The sequence below is a fragment of the Tenrec ecaudatus genome, unplaced genomic scaffold (genome assembly GCF_050624435.1).
Source record: "Tenrec ecaudatus isolate mTenEca1 unplaced genomic scaffold, mTenEca1.hap1 Scaffold_2308, whole genome shotgun sequence".
NCBI classification, from domain to species: domain Eukaryota; kingdom Metazoa; phylum Chordata; class Mammalia; order Afrosoricida; family Tenrecidae; genus Tenrec; species Tenrec ecaudatus.
The window spans coordinates 1-18,765 of record NW_027458514.1 but is presented as its reverse complement, the minus strand read 5'-3'; the positions used below and the strand labels follow the sequence as shown (position 1 = coordinate 18,765).

Here is an 18,765-nt window from a genome sequence, read left to right as displayed (position 1 = left end):
ACAAATTCATAGACACTCACGTCCTTGAGAAATAGCTTTATGTACAAGAGAACTCAAATATCAAGAAAACATCCCAGCCCAGTCCAGATCAATTCCTTAAGTCCAATCTTAGACCATATGTCCGATACGTATTTTTAAAGTCTTCTTCAGACTCACAAAACACATGCAATGATGCCAAATGCAGCAAGAGCACAGGCCAGTGGGTGGGAAGTCTTCTGGATCTGGTGGCATTGTAAGCATCTCAGCGCTCGCATGGGTCCACGTGATTTCTCCAGCTGAGAGCACTCACATAGTTCCACATGTCTTGTCAGCTGCAATGTCTCCCAGGAAGTCAACAGAAAGAGACAGAGAGAGACAGACTCCTACATTCAAGGAGGAATGAAGGAGTTCCCAGAATCCTCAGGAGGCCACTCCAACACAGAGGCCACATTGGCTATGATCTGATTAACTGGCTAGACTCCACCCCTTCACTCTTAATCCTGTGAAATTGACAAATGATTATATGACGACCACAGCTAACTATAAGATGGTTTGGGCAAAAAACAAATAATCAAATAAAATAATAAACATAGACTATTTCATTATGAAATTTTTTATTGTAAATTCAGTTATTGGTTTATATCACAATCCCTTTCCTGTTCAATATTTTAAAGTTTTTGAAATATTGTACTGGCAAGAATTTCTGTCCGTTTGCAGCTATGTGTGCAAAACTTTCTGTCATGTATTGGAACATATTTTTCTCATGAAACATGCAACAAAATACTATTTGCAACATTCTTCTCAGGTGTAGTTCAGTGGCATTAGAGTATTGTTTTCAACAATTAAAAACATCTGCAAAATTTCCCATCAAACATAACAGAAAACCACCCCCAAAATAATTCTGACTAGAAACTTTCCCCTTAACATCAAATAATTAACTAAAACGTTCCAGTTTCAATTATTTTGAATAGAAGCCTGATTTAAATACTTCCCCGTTCCTCTGTAAAGAAGGCAGCCTAAATCCTGTAGAATATCTTTGTCTTTGAGCCAGATTTTCTTTACCAGTATTTTTTGTGGCGTACATCTCAATATCAAAATCTGTATAAAGAGCTATGTCTGTAGATCATACTTCCTTTCACTGTATCCAGCTCACAGTGTTTGCAACTTGTAGCACTCTCTACCTCTAAAGCTTTTCCCACTGAGGGACCAGAGGTAAAAATAACCTCAGGGAGAAAGTTGACTTGCAGGGGTGCTTAGGCCCCACAGGAGCCTGGATACAGACTGCAGTTAGAGCTGCTGTGCTGACCACTATGGTAGCTCCAGTGCCCGTGTTTGGAAATCTGCAGAGACAACTCCAGGTAACACTCCTGACCAACAATCTGAATGCTTATGACCAGAGAAAATGTTACTGTGTGCCCCACAGAAGTTGGAAGACTGTGTAAGCCCAGGAAACACCTCTCCTGTATGTGATGGGTTGCTGTCAGCAGGGGGCTCAGAATACCCATCACCCACAGAGGGTACTAATCCATGGGAAGAAATATGACCTTCTTAAGACTTCTGTGGGTTCCTGTTTCCCCACAAATAACCTTGTTGGTAGGAAACACTTTTTTTCCAATATTAAACATGGACTATAACGCAGTATATTTTATCCTTTCCCAAATATTCTGAAATGTTATAGGGGAAAGGAGTTTTAGGGAGACATATACTTGTTTCCCTACGTGGTCAAAGGAATGAAAAGATTCAGGTAGGCCTAGTCTTGATTCCATTGCATGGTAAGCATAGAGATTGTCTTTAATTTCACCAGATCATCTGTGTACTTCTGATGGTAATAGATGTAAAGCTACATTAAACTTAAAATCTGCACAGATGTCCGCATGATTGGTAGAGTGAAGACCTCAAAGAGAGGGCTGTGTTCTCTCAAGGACTCCACCAGCATCACTTTTCTAGTGTGAGTCCCAGAGGCAGGGGCCCCATTCAGCCCTTTCCACCTTTACATACCATGCACCTCCCACACGCAAATGCCTGACAAGAACCCAAATAAAACCACAACATGCAAGGACTTAAATTCATATTCCTTCTCACCTGGAGAGCATTTTCTGGGTGTCACGAATCTTATCCACATGAACATGAAGCATGTGTGGGTTTTCCTCTTTCTGGCAACTCAGGGTGGTGAGTGGTTCAGGGAGTCAGACATGAAGTCTGGGAGTGAAGAATCGGGGCACATGACTCACTGGGTTTCTCTCTATCCCCAGCTGTATAGGCCCAGGTGCAGGTACAAGAGTCAGGCCCTGGACTAGTGAGGCCCTCACAGACCCTATCTCTCACTTGTGCGGTCTCTAGATTGTCTTTAACCAGCTATCATGTGACCTGGGTCCACCGGGCTCCAGGAAAGGATCTGGAGTGGATTGGGATAATATGGGAGAATGGGGGGCACAAACTATAATCTAGCTCTCCAGTACTGAGTCAGCATCACCAGGGATACATCCCAGAACCAGGTTAATTTAAAACTGAGCTCTGTGAATCCTGACGTCACGGCCATGTATTACTGTGCAAGTTACACAGTGATGGGAACTCAGTGTGAGCCCAGACACAAACTCAGTTTCAGCAGAGACAAGGGAATGAAGGCAGTGAGGCTTTCCTCTCAGAAGCTGTGGTTTCCCCACCTTGTCAGCACTTCTCCAGGGACTACCGTGTATAGTCTAGGGAACCTTCATGCATCTGAGGAAGAACATGCACTCTGTGGAAGTCTGGAAGGTCATCTGTCGCCAAGATGGTGGGCCATGTCAGTAGAGGGACAGCAACACAGAACACGGGTACCCATATGGTAAGTCACAACTGTCCGTTCACACACTTGGCCCAGGCCAAACTCCAGCACCTCTTCCTTTGTTTTGAAAGCTTTGTTACACTAACTCCAATGAAAGTTTTTCTTGTTGAAAATTTCTCATGATTAACGAGATCTGATGTCCACATATAAGATGTTCCACATTTAATTCATGCAAAGGGCTTTTTTCCTTTTGTCAAATCTCTGATGTGCTGTAAGGCATTGTGTCTGGCTGAAAGCTTTTCCACATTCATCACATATATGGGGTTTCTCTCCAGTATGAGTTCACTGATGAACAGTAAGAGAAGCCATCCAGATAAAGGCTTTTCCACATTCATGACATACATGGGGTTTCTCCCGAGTGTGAATTAGCTGATGAACAGTGAGAGAAATCTTCTGGATAAAGCCTTTGCCACATATATAGGGTTTTACTCCTGTGAATTTTTATATGAGTTTTGAGATTTCCTTTACGAATGAAGCTTTTGCCACATTCACTACATTTATGTGGTTTCTCTCCACTATGAGTTTGCTGATTAATAGTGAGAGCAGTCTTCTGGATAAAGCCTTTTCCACATTCACCACATACATGGGGGTTTTCTCCAGTATGAGTTCGCTGATGAACAGTAACTTTACTCTTTCTGATAAAAGCTTTTCCACATTGACTACACACATGGGGTTTCTCTCCAGTATGAGTTCGCTGATGAACAGTGAGAGCATGCTTCCGAATAAAGGCTTTTCCACATTCACCACATACATGGGGTTTCTCTCCAGTATGGGTTCACTGATGAACGGTGAGAACATTCTTCGTGAGAAAGGTTTTTCCACATTGACCACATACATAGGATTTCTCACCAGTATGAGTTCGCTGATAAACAGTAAATTTACTCTTCTGGCTAAAGCCTTTGCCATATTCACCACATACATGGGGTTTCTCTCCAGTATGAGTTCGCTGATGAACAGTGAGAAGAGTCTTCCTGATAAAGGCTTTTCCATATTCACCACATATGTGGGGTTTCTCTCCAGTATGAGTTTACTGATGAGCAGTGAGATCACTCTTCCTAGTGAAGCCTTTCCCACATTCACTGCATACATAGGACATTCCTGCCACATGAGGTTCCTGATGTCCGTTGAGGTATGATACACTGTGAAAATTTTTCCCACATTGCAAGCATTTTCCTAGCTTTTGTCCTTCATGACTTTTTTGATAATGTTCATTGAGTTTGAACATTTTCTTGAATATTTGCCCACACTGACTGCATTCGTAGGTCTTATCTAGTATACCAATAATCTGGTGTTCATAGAACACAGAGTCTTCAATGAAGGTTGTTCCACATTTATCGCCTGTGTGTAGTTTCTCAATTTCATCAGACTCCTGATGCTGAATGCACTGTGACTTCATGAACCTGGGTGGTTCACACTCAGGGAATTTCATTTCAGTATTAAATTGCTCTTGTTCACTGTGGAGAAAAGTTTTCTCATCTTCTGTATTTTGTTGCTTCTGTTCTGATTTAATTCCAGAATGATTAAATCTGATTTTACATTTTTTTCATGTAATCCAAACATCTCATAAGTTTCCTTTGGAGGAAAATTATTTTTATGCTGAGAATATGTATTACATTTGTAGCACCATTCCATTCTGTCAATGCATCTTTCACATTGCAAGTGCTCAAGCAAATGATCATCATCTTTCTGGATTTCTATAAAAGAACACAACATTGACTCTTTTAAATATCTTGGTTTTCAATGGACCCCATAAAATACACATTGATATAAAGTAGATCTTTAGTGACAACCCTCTTTTATGACTATAAATAAAACACTATGCTTAATGTTTATTGCCCATTGGACGAAATACAATCATGTAAACAATTCAAATGGTAAAAATAGTTACTATAGAAATCAGGTTGGATATGAAAGTGATAAATGGACACAGGTTTGATATTTGCTTAAAGAGGTACATGAATACATACAACAAACATAACAGAAGGAAGACATGAGACCAATAGACCACCGGAGTGATATGACTTGCTAATTCCATTTGGTAGAGGTTAAATGTATTCATTTAATCAATCTTTACTGAAAGACAACTAAGTGCTAGATAAAGTTGGGAATGCGAAACATGGCGAATATTCTACTTGGGAGAAAACCATTTTTACAGGTATATATGAAAGGGATTATGGTACAGAAACACATTCCTTATGTTTGTGGAGCCTGTATTTTAGCTCACAGCACTCCTCTTACAGTGCTGTCCTGTGGTGGCGTGCAGGTTGCTGTGATGCCAGAAGCACTGCCACCCAGTGTTTCAAATACAAGCAGGACCACCCATGGTGCACAGGTCTTAGTGGATTCTCCAGAAATAGGGACTGGGAGGAAGATCTGATGATCGACTTCTGGAACATGAACCCCTCAGGTTTAATGGCAATGAAATAACACTGAACAAGTACTAAATCCTCAAAGTACAGTCAACCATAATGATGTAGATGGAGGAAAAGCTTTGGGGACCTTCAGTGCTTGACATGGCATGACTGAAAATGAGAAAAAATAGCTGCTAATATCCTCTAGTAAATGGAAAATGGCATACATGCAATATTGTCATGAAAAATTGCAAGTTGTCAAAACAAAATGGAATGGTAAAAATTGATAGTGTATGCATTATTCAACTTTAATAGACTGGTACTGGCTATTTTTAATTAGATAATCAAGTGGTTTATAAGGCTGAGATCGACAAATTCAAGAAGATTGGCATCATATTCATTATCCAAAAGCACACTGCAATATCTTCCCTGATGTATAATTTTGTCAGTGGTAGGCTAATATTCATATGCCTGCAAGCAAGACCAGTTAGTACAAGTGTTATTCAGTTTTGTGCACCAATTAAAGCAAACATAGAAGCATTCACAAAGTTGGAGAAGAGTCCCAGTCACATACTCTTAGTTAAATATCATCGCCACACTATCCTTTCATTGTAGTGCCACCTTAATGATACCTCATACAAGCGCATGGCTAATTACTATCTGCCAGCAGCTTTAACGACAAGAGCAGACATGTTGTTGTTATTGTTCTCCCCGCTCAGGAGACAATTACTCCACTCCACCTACCCTCAGCACTGGTCTTAAGTTGCTCATCCAATTATTTCAGGGATCCCGAGGCTAAAGATCCTGCCTACCTTGTTAGGTAGCTAGGTGTCTGCCTGTGTTTGTGTGGGAGGCGGGGGAGCTGCATGCCCTGAGATTATATAAATTGGTGAAAGAATGCAAAGCCTTTTTATTTCTGCCCTTCAATTACACACCAGTCCTTTAGGACCCATCCAGTGGGCATTTAAGAGAGAAAGAGATAATTGATTCCTTAAGTGACAGCAACAAAGGGAACCTGATTGCTTTCAAAGCTAGGCATCTTTCAGCTGAGAAGCAAGAAGTCAGGCACCTGTAGCAGCTGTATACTAACATCTTCCTGGAGGGCAGTTGGGGGGAAATCTCTGTCTGGAGATTGCTCATTAGCAGTTCTAGCTTTGGGACTTGTGGGGGTTTTCTTCCAACACTAGAACTGGTCTTCCAAGCCCTGTGGTCAGGAGTACAGATATAAGGCTGCTGCTCACACTTTCATCCAGGTTCTGTTTACCACCACAATAATGAAATTGAGGGGAGAAGGGATAAAGGAGAGCTGATATCAAGGAATTAAAGAAGAAAAAGTTTTCAAACTGTGGTAGCTATTGTACAGGACTGCTCCATGTAATTGAACTATGGGAAGTTATGATATCTATAAGAGCTCCCAATAAAATATTTAAAAATATATATTGAAATTTTCACATGAATTTTTCAGCCTGACATTGATCAACCAAACAATCATACACACTGATAAGTGTAAAATTTGGGGAAAGTAGCAGTAGTTGGAAAATGTGACCTTAGTAACAGAAATGACACACAGGTTCACTGATAACATTTTGAGACTAATGATGAATTCATAGCAAATTCCTTATTAAACACCAGAAATGGAAACTACACATATGGATTTTCCGGAATGGAACAAATGAAAATCAAATCAACCACATCTACAGAAAGAAATGGTGGAGAAGCTTATAAGTCAAAACACGCCCAGGGGTTAACTGTGGAACAGATCATAAATTGCTCAAATCCAAGTAGAAGCTAGCCAAAGTAGCTAGAGCACAGCTTAGAGACTATGTAAAGAATAAACATGAGGAATAAAAGTCTGACTGAAGACTAATGACAGAGACCAGATGAGATGTGGGATGACATGAAAGGCAACTTACACATGGAAACCAAAAGGCTACTCAAGAGACAGAAAAGAAAAGAGAGCAATATTGAATGTACTATGCATTGTTTGAATAACAGCAATAAAACCTATTGGAATATACTGCAAAAATGTTCTTTAGAAGCAGCAACAGTCATCTTTCGTGTATTGGACCTGTTAAGAAGGGGTGGGCCTAAGGAAGGGACACTACATAGTAAGAAATATATAGCAGACATTGCTTAATTAAAAAAAAACATGCCCTTTCCACTTACAAAAATTATTGGAGGAACAGACAACTTAAAAAAATCTTACAGGTAGAAAAAAATGTAAGGTACAGTGCTAAAGTATACTTTAAGCTGATAATTTTCTTGCTAGGAAGATGATTTTAGATACCTGGAAACAACAGAAGTCATAAATATATTTCACCAAAAGGAGTAAAATATGGGGAAATATGTCTGTTAAAGAATTCCAACAGAGAAGGCAAATTGACCATCTCTCTAAGAAAACAGAAAGAACTGACATCACCTGCATGAAGAAAACTTTAAAGGAACAGGACACCAAATGAGAATATGGACACCAAATCTTTAGAGAAACTCCAAGGGGGGAAGCTAAGGAAGCACAAAGGAGACCCGTTTATGGTGGGAGCTCAAGATGCAAGATGGTGCTGCATACTGCAAATGGATATCCATTCTTACTCAGTAGGGGAGGAATGTGCTGTATTCAGAGGACAGTTACTAATTCAGAGTTCTCTGTTTGGAGAGAAGCGTGCAAGACAGATTTTCATAGTAAAGTGGAAACATAAAAGAAGGGAAAATTTCAGAATGTTAAAGAAAATTATGGAAGCAAACACACTTAGTGTAAAACAAGAAAATGGAAATCTAATCTCATAAGAGCTACAGGTGTACTTCCCTCAACATCTTGGACAAGTGAACTCTCACATACAAAGTAGCACACACTTTTATGCATTTTCTGACACCTTTCATAGATATGAGGCCTTCTCCCTGTTCAATCAACTACCCCAGCCAATTCCCCTTAAGGTGTTTTGACCATGCATCTGAGAAAATTCCACTATAGCTTGCTTCTAATACCAAACACAGTTCTCTTGTTCCAATTGAGAGAAAGCTTCTGGGGTGACAATTAGATAACCTGTTTAAGGGAAATTACAGAATCTTGGACACACCAAAATTAACGTAAAGTTTGTAAAGACTGCAGTTTTGTATTTCTAGAAAAATAATGTTCAAAGGAACAAAGTAAATAGCATTCTTTCAAGGGTAGAAGACCTAACCCACTAACCTAGGATGAGAAAATGCAATGAGAATCTACCTCTTTGAGAATACCACAAACACCGCAAAGTTTTTAACATATAAGACAGGAAAAGCCAGTGACGAGGTCAATGACTTGAGAATTCTCCTCACCAATGGAAACCAGGTTGTGATAGTTCTCCAACATCACATCCTGATATAGGGTTTTCTGAGCAGAGTTCAGGAGCTACAATTCCTTCCGGGTGAACTTTACAGCCACATCGTTGAATGTCAGTGGTTCCTGTAGTAAGAGGGGTCTACTTAATGAAGTATTTTCCATTTGAAGATTTAAAAAAAATATATCTTACAGTAAAAAAAGGAAAACAATAATAAAAACTATTGTGGTAGTTCATTCCATAATGCGTCATTAACTGAGGACTTGGTACAAAATATTTTACCTTATTTCTACATTCACGACCATCAGCCGAGAAAACTAGCCCTAATTTTAGAAAGATCTCCAGTGTTCTGAGAAATAAATGTTTTCAAATACATTCTCCAGGTCAAATACTGTGCCCCCACAATAGCTAGCTCCACATTAAGGAGCAGGCTTAAAGGAGCTCCCATAGTAGAGGAATCATTTCTGTACCTGGCTACTTCACTATGCCTGAAGGTTATCTGTATATCTGAGCAATCAGGTTCTAGAGCCAGCCCAACATAAATGTAGCAAACACCTGGGGAGGGCACAGGGCCGGTTTGAAGTCAACTAACACTAGGTCAAGATGGTAACTCAGCATCTTGCTTGTTTAGAATTTTACCCGCTTATGATATGACCCATTAACTATGTACATGCTAACTGCATGACACGAACGCCTTATGGAAAGACCTGTAAGCTCCATTATATATACCCACTGGAAAATATATTCACTCTCTCAGGCCTGACATGGGAAGAGAGCCCCTGTGTCCAGCTGTCTGCTCTCTGTCTTTTAATATTTTCACAATTGCAATGTCACTCCTGAGGATCACTTTTGGAGTGTTGGGGACCCCAGTGCCTGAAAATAATGCACCCACTCTTAACATTAGAATTTTGAGTTCCAGTGACATTATCTGAATGTTCTAGAAATAGCTCAGCTTTATAATCACACAAGGTAGATAAAGACCTATTTGTTATCAAATGGCATTAGGGTTTCTACCAGCATCACCATTATTAGAGGCTCGGTACCTTCAGTGGCAATAAGTACTGGGAACAGTGCAGATGGGGGAGGTCAAACATACCTCAACTCTCCAACACTTTTTGTCAACTCTAAAACAAGTCAATCCTTCCACACCACTCTGTCTCACTTCTGGGTTTGATAATCTGTTGCTGTGGTCACACAACACTCAATAGATCAAAGTGGTCTATTAATGAACAAGGTACAACTCGGGATCAGGAACAAGAAGCTATAAGTCAGAACCAAGATCAGAATGTTCATAGACATTATCTCCCTTACTGAGTGCAGAACAACTTTCTAAGCTCTTAAAGGCCACCTTAGGACAAGCTCCTCTTGACAACCTTAGGACAAATTCTCCTCAGCCACCTTTGGAGTGAATTATCTTAACTTTAATTGCAAGGTCCTCTTGAACTTGCCATCTTTCACCACATGCTCTCCAAGGCGCCCCCAGCCTAATTCTGCTGGGTGGATCTCTGGAGCCTTCCTAATCTTGCCTAGGCAGGGAAGATGCTGGGTTGGCCCAAGAAGCCAACATATTAAGAGGGAGAGAGAGAACTGCCTGCAGGCATGGTTTGAGAGGAGACAGTGAGGCATTATCCTGTCATCTGAGCTGTTGATTTGGGTTTATTAGCCCCTGCAGCCACACAGTTCAGAATGAACCCATGGATTAGGGATTTGCAGCTTCCAAAAAATTAATGTGGCATTTCCTTGAATGGCAACTATGAGCTGCCTGTGTGACCTGACTTGAGAGCTTCCTCCACTCTATGAGCCATTAGCTTGCTGTCTGACCTTCCAATTTGGGTTCCTCAGCCCCTGCAACCTATTAGCTGACGAGATTCAACAACTTCTCTTTGTGAGGCAGTGGACTGTGGTCTGACCTGATGATCTGGTTCATCAGCATTTATAAACAAATCAATGAGGAAAAACCTACAGACTGATTCCTGACCTTTATATAGATCTGGAACTCACCAGCTTCCACATCTTGAAGAGCGATTTATTTACTTGATGACTTTTGAGTTTTGTGAGATGTTGCTGAGCAAATCATGGACCATCTTGAACCTCTACCACATAGGGATGGGTCTACTGCTGCTCCTGCAAAATGAACTGTACTATTCATGGGTCAAGAGCTGCACCAATGGAGACAATGACCAGGGCAGAAGGGACAGAGTGACAGAGCCAATGGTGTCAGGTCCAGAAAGGGCTTTTCAGCCAAGAAAGTGGGACAGGCAGGCAAGATCAAGAAGAGGATATTCAAAAGTAGTTGAGAGGACCATATAAAGATGGAACTAAGAAATGAGCCTATCTTTAGAAGGAAAAATGTCTGATAGGGGACAGGGAAAACAGGCCTTCCCTGAAGAAGAGCAAATGTGCCTACATGGTTCTTTAATATGAAAGTCAATGTGTAGCCTACTAATTCTGATACCAAATTATACTCTGTTACTGAGTAAAACTTGTACCTGTGACTCTGGACTGTAATTAGTCCATGGCCACTGCAAAAAAAAAAAAAAAGAATAAGCTGAGTAGGAGAGGAGTGTGGCAAAGATACTGGTGTCAGACTGGAAAACCATTGGAGGGTACAGGTCTGTCTAAGCTCTGCCTCATATGAATCAGAGCTGATGTTGACAGTTAATTCTCTCTCCTGCATCTCTAGTTAGAGGAGGTGAGATGCTGTCTCATTTTTAAACCACTAATGCAACAAGACCCATTTTAGATGCATTGATGAGAATGCTGCTGAGTGGGAGAGTATTTAACATATCACCTTCAGAAATAAGCATTAAAGAAAGTTACTCAAACAAAAATCCCATGGACTACTGAACTCTCCTAAAGAAGTGATTTTATTTCTCCTTAAAAACCATGTATAGCATATAATTTGAAAGATATGCTGGCCATAGAATAATAAATTATGAGCTGGAAGATGTTATCCAAAGAATCCTCAGTGCTATATTATGTTCAATGTCAATAGTTTATTGTTAATCCTATGATCAATATATTCCTAATCTTCTCCAGCCAAATGTTGAAATCAGAGTAAAAGTTTAGCTCTAAGTTCTACTATTTCAAATTTCTGCTTTTCCAATGAACTGAATCAGTATTATTCAGGCTCCTACAATTCCAGTAGAAAATACAGAAAAGGATAAAACACATCAGAAGCACCTGAGCCTTGGCCATTTTCTTTGGTCCTTAGGACACTACAGGCAACTGGGATGCTCTGTCTTATCTGGATCAGCTCTAATGATGCTCACAAATTTCAATCTCTCGTGAGGAAATCCCAAAAGTAATAATACAAGGCACTCTTCCTCCTTCCTCTAAGCTGCTGGTGATGCACCATCGGCAGGCTGATGGGAGAATACAGTGTAACACATAACCAATAGGTCCAGGTGCTGTTACTGCTCTTTCCTTCTTCTAAACACCCAAAGTCCCCAATACTGTTAACGGTGTCCTTACTGAGTAATGGGAAACATGCTTATACCATGAGCAATAAAATCTAAAACTCATAATGTTCACACATGTGAATAAAAGATTATTTTATAACAAATAGAGATTGGGCAATCAAATATAAATATAAAAAAATAAACAAAGAGTTGGATCCCTACCCCACAGCATACAAACTACCAATTCCTTACTGTGTGACTCTCAAAGAGAATGACAAATCAATGAACCTTTAAGATGATTATGTTAATTAAAGCATCTGGAAACATTTTACATGGGATATATAAAGAGCTATTATAAACTAAAGATTATTTTATAGGAGAACTATAAATTGTAAAATAACTTTAGAAACACTTTTAAACTCACCATCAAGTAGAGTTAGACATATAAGCTGCAGATAGGACACAGGAGAACTGCTGTACAGAGCTTCCAAGATTCTAAAGCCATGACAGGATGCTAATGGGTGTATACCTCTGACCTTGAGGATAGAAGTCCAACACTTAACACATGTCAAAAACAAGGCTCCATAATAAACATTTATTAGATTGAAATTTATATCTATACATATATAAATTACATATAAATGTAAATGAAGAAGTATATATCCCCCAATAATGAGTGCACTTTTGAATCCCAATATAGATAATGTTTTTAATATACCATTATTTGTAGTACCTAATGCAGTTAGATCAGTGGTTCTCCACCTATGGGTTGAGACCCTTTTGGGGGTTGAAGGACCCTTTCACAGGGGTTGCCTGATTCATAACAGTAGTAAACTTACTGTCATGAAGTAGCAACAAAAGTAGTTTTATGGTTGGAGCTTCACCACAACATGAGGAACTGCATTAAAGGGTCGCAGCATTAGGAAGGTTGAGAATCACTGAGTCAGACAGGTGGTCTATACAAGTACACAGTCTAGCTATGCCCCCTTAACTTTCTCCAAATTATTTACCTGGGTTTGTCGCCTGCCAATGTGAACGAGGAAAAGTTGTCCCTCATAGTGGTTACTGTCAGGCTGCTAATTGCAAGGTCAGCAATTGGAAACCACCAATTTCTCCTCGAAAGCATGAGTGACATGGCTTTTTACTCCGTTATAAAGTTACAGTCTTGGAAACCCACTGGGGCTGTCATATAAGACAATCGGGCAGCTTGGCCAACAATACATTGGTACCGTTGTGCCTTGTGGTTATGTAAATAAACTGTCTGAAACCTAACCTACAGATTAGTTACTTTGGAATTCATGTTACAACTAATTGAGTTATTTCAGAGACAGAAATTGGGATCTCACTACCAACAAAAAAGAAGAACCAGGGGGACTTGCGGCAAGATGGCGAAGGAGTAACAAACACCAGAGGAACTCCACAGAATTCAAGCTAGGAGAGTTACTTAGAGATAACTGAACACTGCTGGAATGCAGGAGGAGCATCATAAAGACAAGTAGGCACAGACCCATGGGGTTTTGAGGGGCTGGGGGCTTTTGGTTTACTTCAGTGGAGGCCGGCTGGGGCTTGACCTTTGCCCCGCCACTGTCTCTGCCAGAGCCAGGACCATTTGGAGCCTGTAGGGCTGCTTGGTCTCAACACAGCCACAGTTTGCCACCACCTGCCTTGGGGCAGGCACTAGACCTTTGCATCTCCTCTCTGTCACCCTATCAGTCTTGGAGGGCTGTGCAGCAGCCTTTTCTCAACACAGCCACAGCTTGCTGCTACCACCTCCGAACAAGGATTAAACCCTTGCAGCTCCTCTGGCCTGGATAAGGGCTCAGCTACATTGTTGCTTTCTATCCATCTCTTCACTATATTCCCCCTCCCCCGCCCCTCATGGGCACATTTGGCTTGCTTTTTAACTTTTTTTTCTCCTCTTTTCCTCTTTCTTGGTCTCTCACACTCTACTGCTAACCTCCAGACCACTCCCTTAGCTTAGGGCATTTACACCTGAGCCACACGCAGCTAGGTGAGCTCCACCCTGTGTAGTTAGCAGGCTGGAAAAATCCCTGCTGGCCCCCAACAGGGGATACTCTGCTCAACTTCTGACTGGGGAACTCCTTCCAGCCTTTGTGCCTGTGGGGCATAAGGCAGCTCGGCCAACACTCCTCAACAAAAGTTACTGCAGGAGCCTCTGCCCAACCTCTGCAACACCAAAGCAGGCAACCCTTCTGGGTCACTCCCCCGAGAGGGAAGCCACAGGAGGACAAAGTGGTAGGTTAATTCCATAGTGAAATAAGCTATAGGCAGTTCAAAGTCTCCCAGAGAGAGCCAGTGCTCTTCGACTCCCTGGAAAATGGCACCTGGCTCATCTAAAACAACGCAACACAAGCAGCCATCAGCCCCAAAAACCTCAACAAAAAAAGGAGAGGAACAAAAGGCAAAGCCAGAAGATGTCCTGAACATAATGCATGCATAGAGGAAGCAGACATTGAGCTGCCACAGAAAGAAATTTTCAGAATGTTACTTGGAGTCAGGGGATATGAGGGAAACAATACAGAAAAATGATGAAATGATAGAAAAGGTAAAAACCATAAATCAAAGAGAAATACAGGAGCTTAGGGAGGAGATAACAAAAACCAGTAGCACACTCATGGACCTCGACAAGCAACTGGAAGAATCAGAGGCCCGCATCAGTGACTTGGAGGACAGCCAAGCAGACTTCAACAAACGAGAACAAAAATCTAATAAGATCATCAGAGAAGCTGAAGAAAACTTAAGAACTAAGTCTGATGCTATGAAGCGGTACATCATTAGAATTATTGGCTTACTGGAGGAAGACAAAACAAAGAAGTCATCTGCAACAGTAGTGAGAGAATTCTTGGAGGAAAGCTTCCCCAGCTTAGTGAATTAAAACAAGGCAACCATTCAGGAAGCTGAAAGAATCCCAGCAAGACTGGATCCCAAGAAGAAGTCATCAAGGCACATAATAGTTAAATTATCCAACTTTGAGGAAAAGGAGAAAATCATGAGAGCAGCTAGGGGAAAACAAGCAATCATATATAAAGGTTCCCAAATAAGAATATGATCAGACCTATCAGCAGAAACTATGAAGAAGAGAGAGTGGAGTAACATTTTCAAAAAATTGAAGGAAAACAATGCAAACCCAAGAATACGCTACCAAGCCAAATTATCAATCAAGATAGATGGAGAAGAGTCATTACATTGCACGCTCATCTCGATAATATGATCACTGAAGACAGATTTGTGCATAAGCAAATGTGGTGAAGAAAGTTGATGGTGCTCAGCTATCAAAAGATATAGCATCTGGGATCTTAATGGCTTGAAGGTAAAAAAGCGGCCATCTAGCTCAGAAGCAACAAAGCCCACATGGAAGAAGCATACCAGCCTGTGCAATCACAAGGTATCAAGGGATCAGGTATCAGGCATCATCAGAACAAAAAATCTTACCATAGTGAATCAGCGGGGGAGTGTGGAGTGGAGACCCAAAGCCCATTTGTAGGCCACTGGACATTCCCTTACAGAAGGGTCTTGGGGAGGCGATGAAACAGTCAGGGTGTGATGTAGCAACGATGAAAATTACAACTTTGATCAAGTTTCTGGGTGCTTCCTCCCCCCCTCCAACTGTCATGGTCTGAATCCTGACTTGCAGGTCTGACTAGACCAGGGGATGTACACTGGTGCAGATGGGAACTGAAAATGCAGGGAAGCCATGGCAGATAATCCCCTCAGGACTGGTGGTGTGAGTGGTGATATTTGAAGGGCACAGTGAGGTTGGGTTGGAAAAGTGGAACCTATTTCAAGAATCTACATGTGACCTCCTCCCTGGGGGACATACAACAGAAAAATGGGACACAGAAATATATGACAAAATAACAATTTATAAATTATCAAGGGTTCATGAGGGAGGAGGGAGTGAGGAGGGAGAAGAAAAATTGAGGACCTGAAGCCAGGGGCTTGGGTGGAGAGCAAATGTTTTGAGAATGATGAGGGCAACAAATGTAAAAATGTGCTTTACACAATTGATATATGTATGGATTGTATTAGGAGTTGTATGAGTCCCTAATAAAATGACTTTAAAAAAAAAAAAGAACCAGGAGTAGGGGCCTTTAGATCCCAGATTCTTTCACAGAAATTCTTCAATCCAGCAGACAGGCAGCTGTGACACAAGAGTGGACATGAAGGGAAGAAGCAGCAACAGAGACATGGTGGCAGCAGAACCAAGAGCCTGAGACAGAGCAGTGGCATTCCCAGACCACAGAACAAGAGAGCTAAGTGCCTTTGGGCAGGAGGTTAGAGGTGAAATAGGGGTACATTTGAGTTCTTATCTGGGGAACTAGATTTGCCAACCCACATAGAGCTAAGTGTGTCTGGTATAAGGCTAAGGTGCAGAGAGAGAATTTATCCGCAGAACTAAGAGAACTTTGTAATTTTTGTACATTTAGGACAGAAGCCAGGGGGTTGCAGGGCCTGACCTCACCTGCAGGTACGGCTGTCAAGATGCTGTCCCAGAGAACTGTACCTTGAGGCACTGATGATGCTAAATTGTGTGTTAGGGTGGAAAAGTGACTTCTTTGTCAAACATAATTTGAGGAGAGCATTTATTGAACTTTAAGAGACAACAAAAGATACGCACACACATCATATGGATAAGGGAGGCCATTAGCAGTTCAAATGCAACTGAGGATTCAGAGTCGAGACCCTAGATAAATAGGACACAGAACAAAAGGCCATGTCACAGATCATGATTGGTGGCAAAGCAATACATCAGATACAGGTGGGACTGCAGCAGCAGGAATGGGACCATAATTGGGACATGCACATTATTAGATAGAAAGACTTAAAAGATTGGTCCAGGGCCTTCAAACTGAGGCAATCAAGGCCAGACTCATAACAATGGCCCCTGTGCTGTCCTCGCTTAGGTGAGCTCCATCAAGGATACATCTAGGCAGGCCCTTGGAGGGGGATGGATGGAGAGGAGTGCAGGCAATCTATTTTGTAAGGCATTTTCCGCAAGGGTAAGATGATCTACATTCTTGGCTAATTATCAAAAGGAATTCAATGGAGGCTTAATCAAACTGGGGAGGCAGCAAATGGACAGAGTTGTCACTGTCATCAGCAATGCAAACCTTAAACCCAACTCAGTGCCACAGAGTGGATTCTGGTTACAGTGACCCTTTAAAGGGAGGTGGAATGGCCCCTTGTGGATTTCGGAGACTATAACTCTTACCAAGATTGGAAACCTTGTTTTTCTCCTCAGGGGTGACTTGTAATTCTGAACTGCTGACCTTGCAGTTAGCAGTCCAATCTGTAACCACTATGCCACCCGCCTTTTGCAAATTGGAGTGCTCACAATTTAAGTTCTAATACAATTATACATGGTTACATTATCAGCAAATTCTATCATTCCGGGAGATGCGCAAATTGCTCGGACCCCGACCAATGGGGCAGCCTGGGTTCTTGTACACTGGTGTTTCCTGGGTTCAGACCCCAGAAAGCTCAGATCCCTCCTGCTTCCCCTCAAACTCCTCTGCCCAGTGCTGACCCCAGGAACCCCAGGGATGCTCACCCTGCTTGGAGTCAGGTGAATGGATTTGGTTCACGACCCAGTCAGAAGTTGAAGTCCTTCCTTGTCATGCTTCAATGTGCAAGACACTAGTACCAGATTTCTAGCTCCCTAGACTGGACTGTATTTCTCTGTGGCAAATCTTTGTTCTGAAACAGAAGAGGAGGCAATGTTGAAAAAGGCATATCACTTTCTTGGCCTGTACTTCTTGCGCTAAATAGTGACCACCCCCACCACCTGGGATCAAAATCCTGCTCAAAGCTGAGGGTTTGCATTAAACAAGGGTCCACTCTATCTTTGCAGAGCAATTTTACTAATTTCCCAAATATCATGATCAACTTTGGATCCACAAAGTGGAAGTACTTAAGGCCTCAAATTTCTCAAGCTCCATTGAAGGTAAATATCTTCTTTTCACCAGCAATCTAACTGAAGAACGGAATATTTTATGAAGAATGTTCTTTAAAAGCCCATAACGGAACCTCAGACCAAAACCCTTGACATATCTGGTGAAAGTGATCAAGCTGAATCACGCTCATATCTGCCACTCCAACTCAGGCTGAGCTTCTCATTAAGTAAAACCTACTCCAATCCCCTTGCATCCTGGGTATTCTTTACAATATCTATTGTGTGAAGAAATCCCTATGGTTGGGTAGCCCATTTATGCACAATAGTGTAGTAACTAGAGAAAGTTTTTGTACAGGTGGACAACAAGAGACAGAGCGACACCAATAGCACATCCTAGAGGTACCTTGGCCAAGATAGAGATATTCTAAACAAGAAAACAAGCCAGGGGAATCCTTATTTGCTACTCTCTTAAGCTCTTGTGTTTACAGATGTCCGATTTTAAAGCCTTTGGGAAAGACTGCAGCTTACAGTCATGGAATGGCAAGGGGTCATGGTAAGAGCCAAGGTGAGGGAAGATGCTTAAAAATGCAAGATGGATCCAGAAAAGAGATGACTGATCAAACCATTTTGTCATCTTGACCTAAATTCTGGATTCCAAGCTTTCTAGGTAATGCTGACTGATGGCAAACAACACACACTGTAGTAGTGGGCTTATTGGCTTGGGTTCAAGGATGTCCCATCCATAGTCTCAGGTGTGAGTGACGATTTGTCCCGTCAAGAGGGGTGTAAATCATTTATCACTCTAGAGGATCCAGCCAGAGCAAGTGATCTATGAGAGTCGAGTGGGTTTCAGGATGTTCAGAAAGTTTACAATCAACTGAATCACAATTCAATTCCATGAGAAACTTCAAGGCTAACTGTAAGACAGATTAAAGTTGAAGATTCTGGCAGCTAGACAGGAGAGTATTCACGCAATATGAATAGA

General features: G+C 41.4%; 1 long non-coding RNA gene across 6 annotated transcripts in view; it reads right to left on the bottom strand.

The window, feature by feature from the left end:
* The window catches only part of LOC142436356 (uncharacterized), a 29,043-nt gene extending 11,463 nt beyond the window's left edge, over positions 1 to 17,580 (bottom strand). For 2 of the 6 annotated variants that reach the window (XR_012781902.1, XR_012781905.1), the window contains exons 1-3: positions 17,439 to 17,580; positions 12,291 to 12,402; positions 8,464 to 8,590 (exon numbers count right to left, since the gene is read on the bottom strand). This is a non-coding gene — a long non-coding RNA (uncharacterized LOC142436356). Of the gene's footprint in view, positions 1 to 3,407; positions 4,498 to 8,463; positions 8,591 to 10,466; positions 10,602 to 11,648; positions 11,831 to 12,290; positions 12,403 to 17,438 lie in introns of those variants that run through there. The other 4 variants (XR_012781904.1, XR_012781903.1, XR_012781906.1 and 1 more) reach the window with 4 other exon arrangements.
* Between the last annotated feature and the right edge of the window lie 1,185 nt (positions 17,581 to 18,765).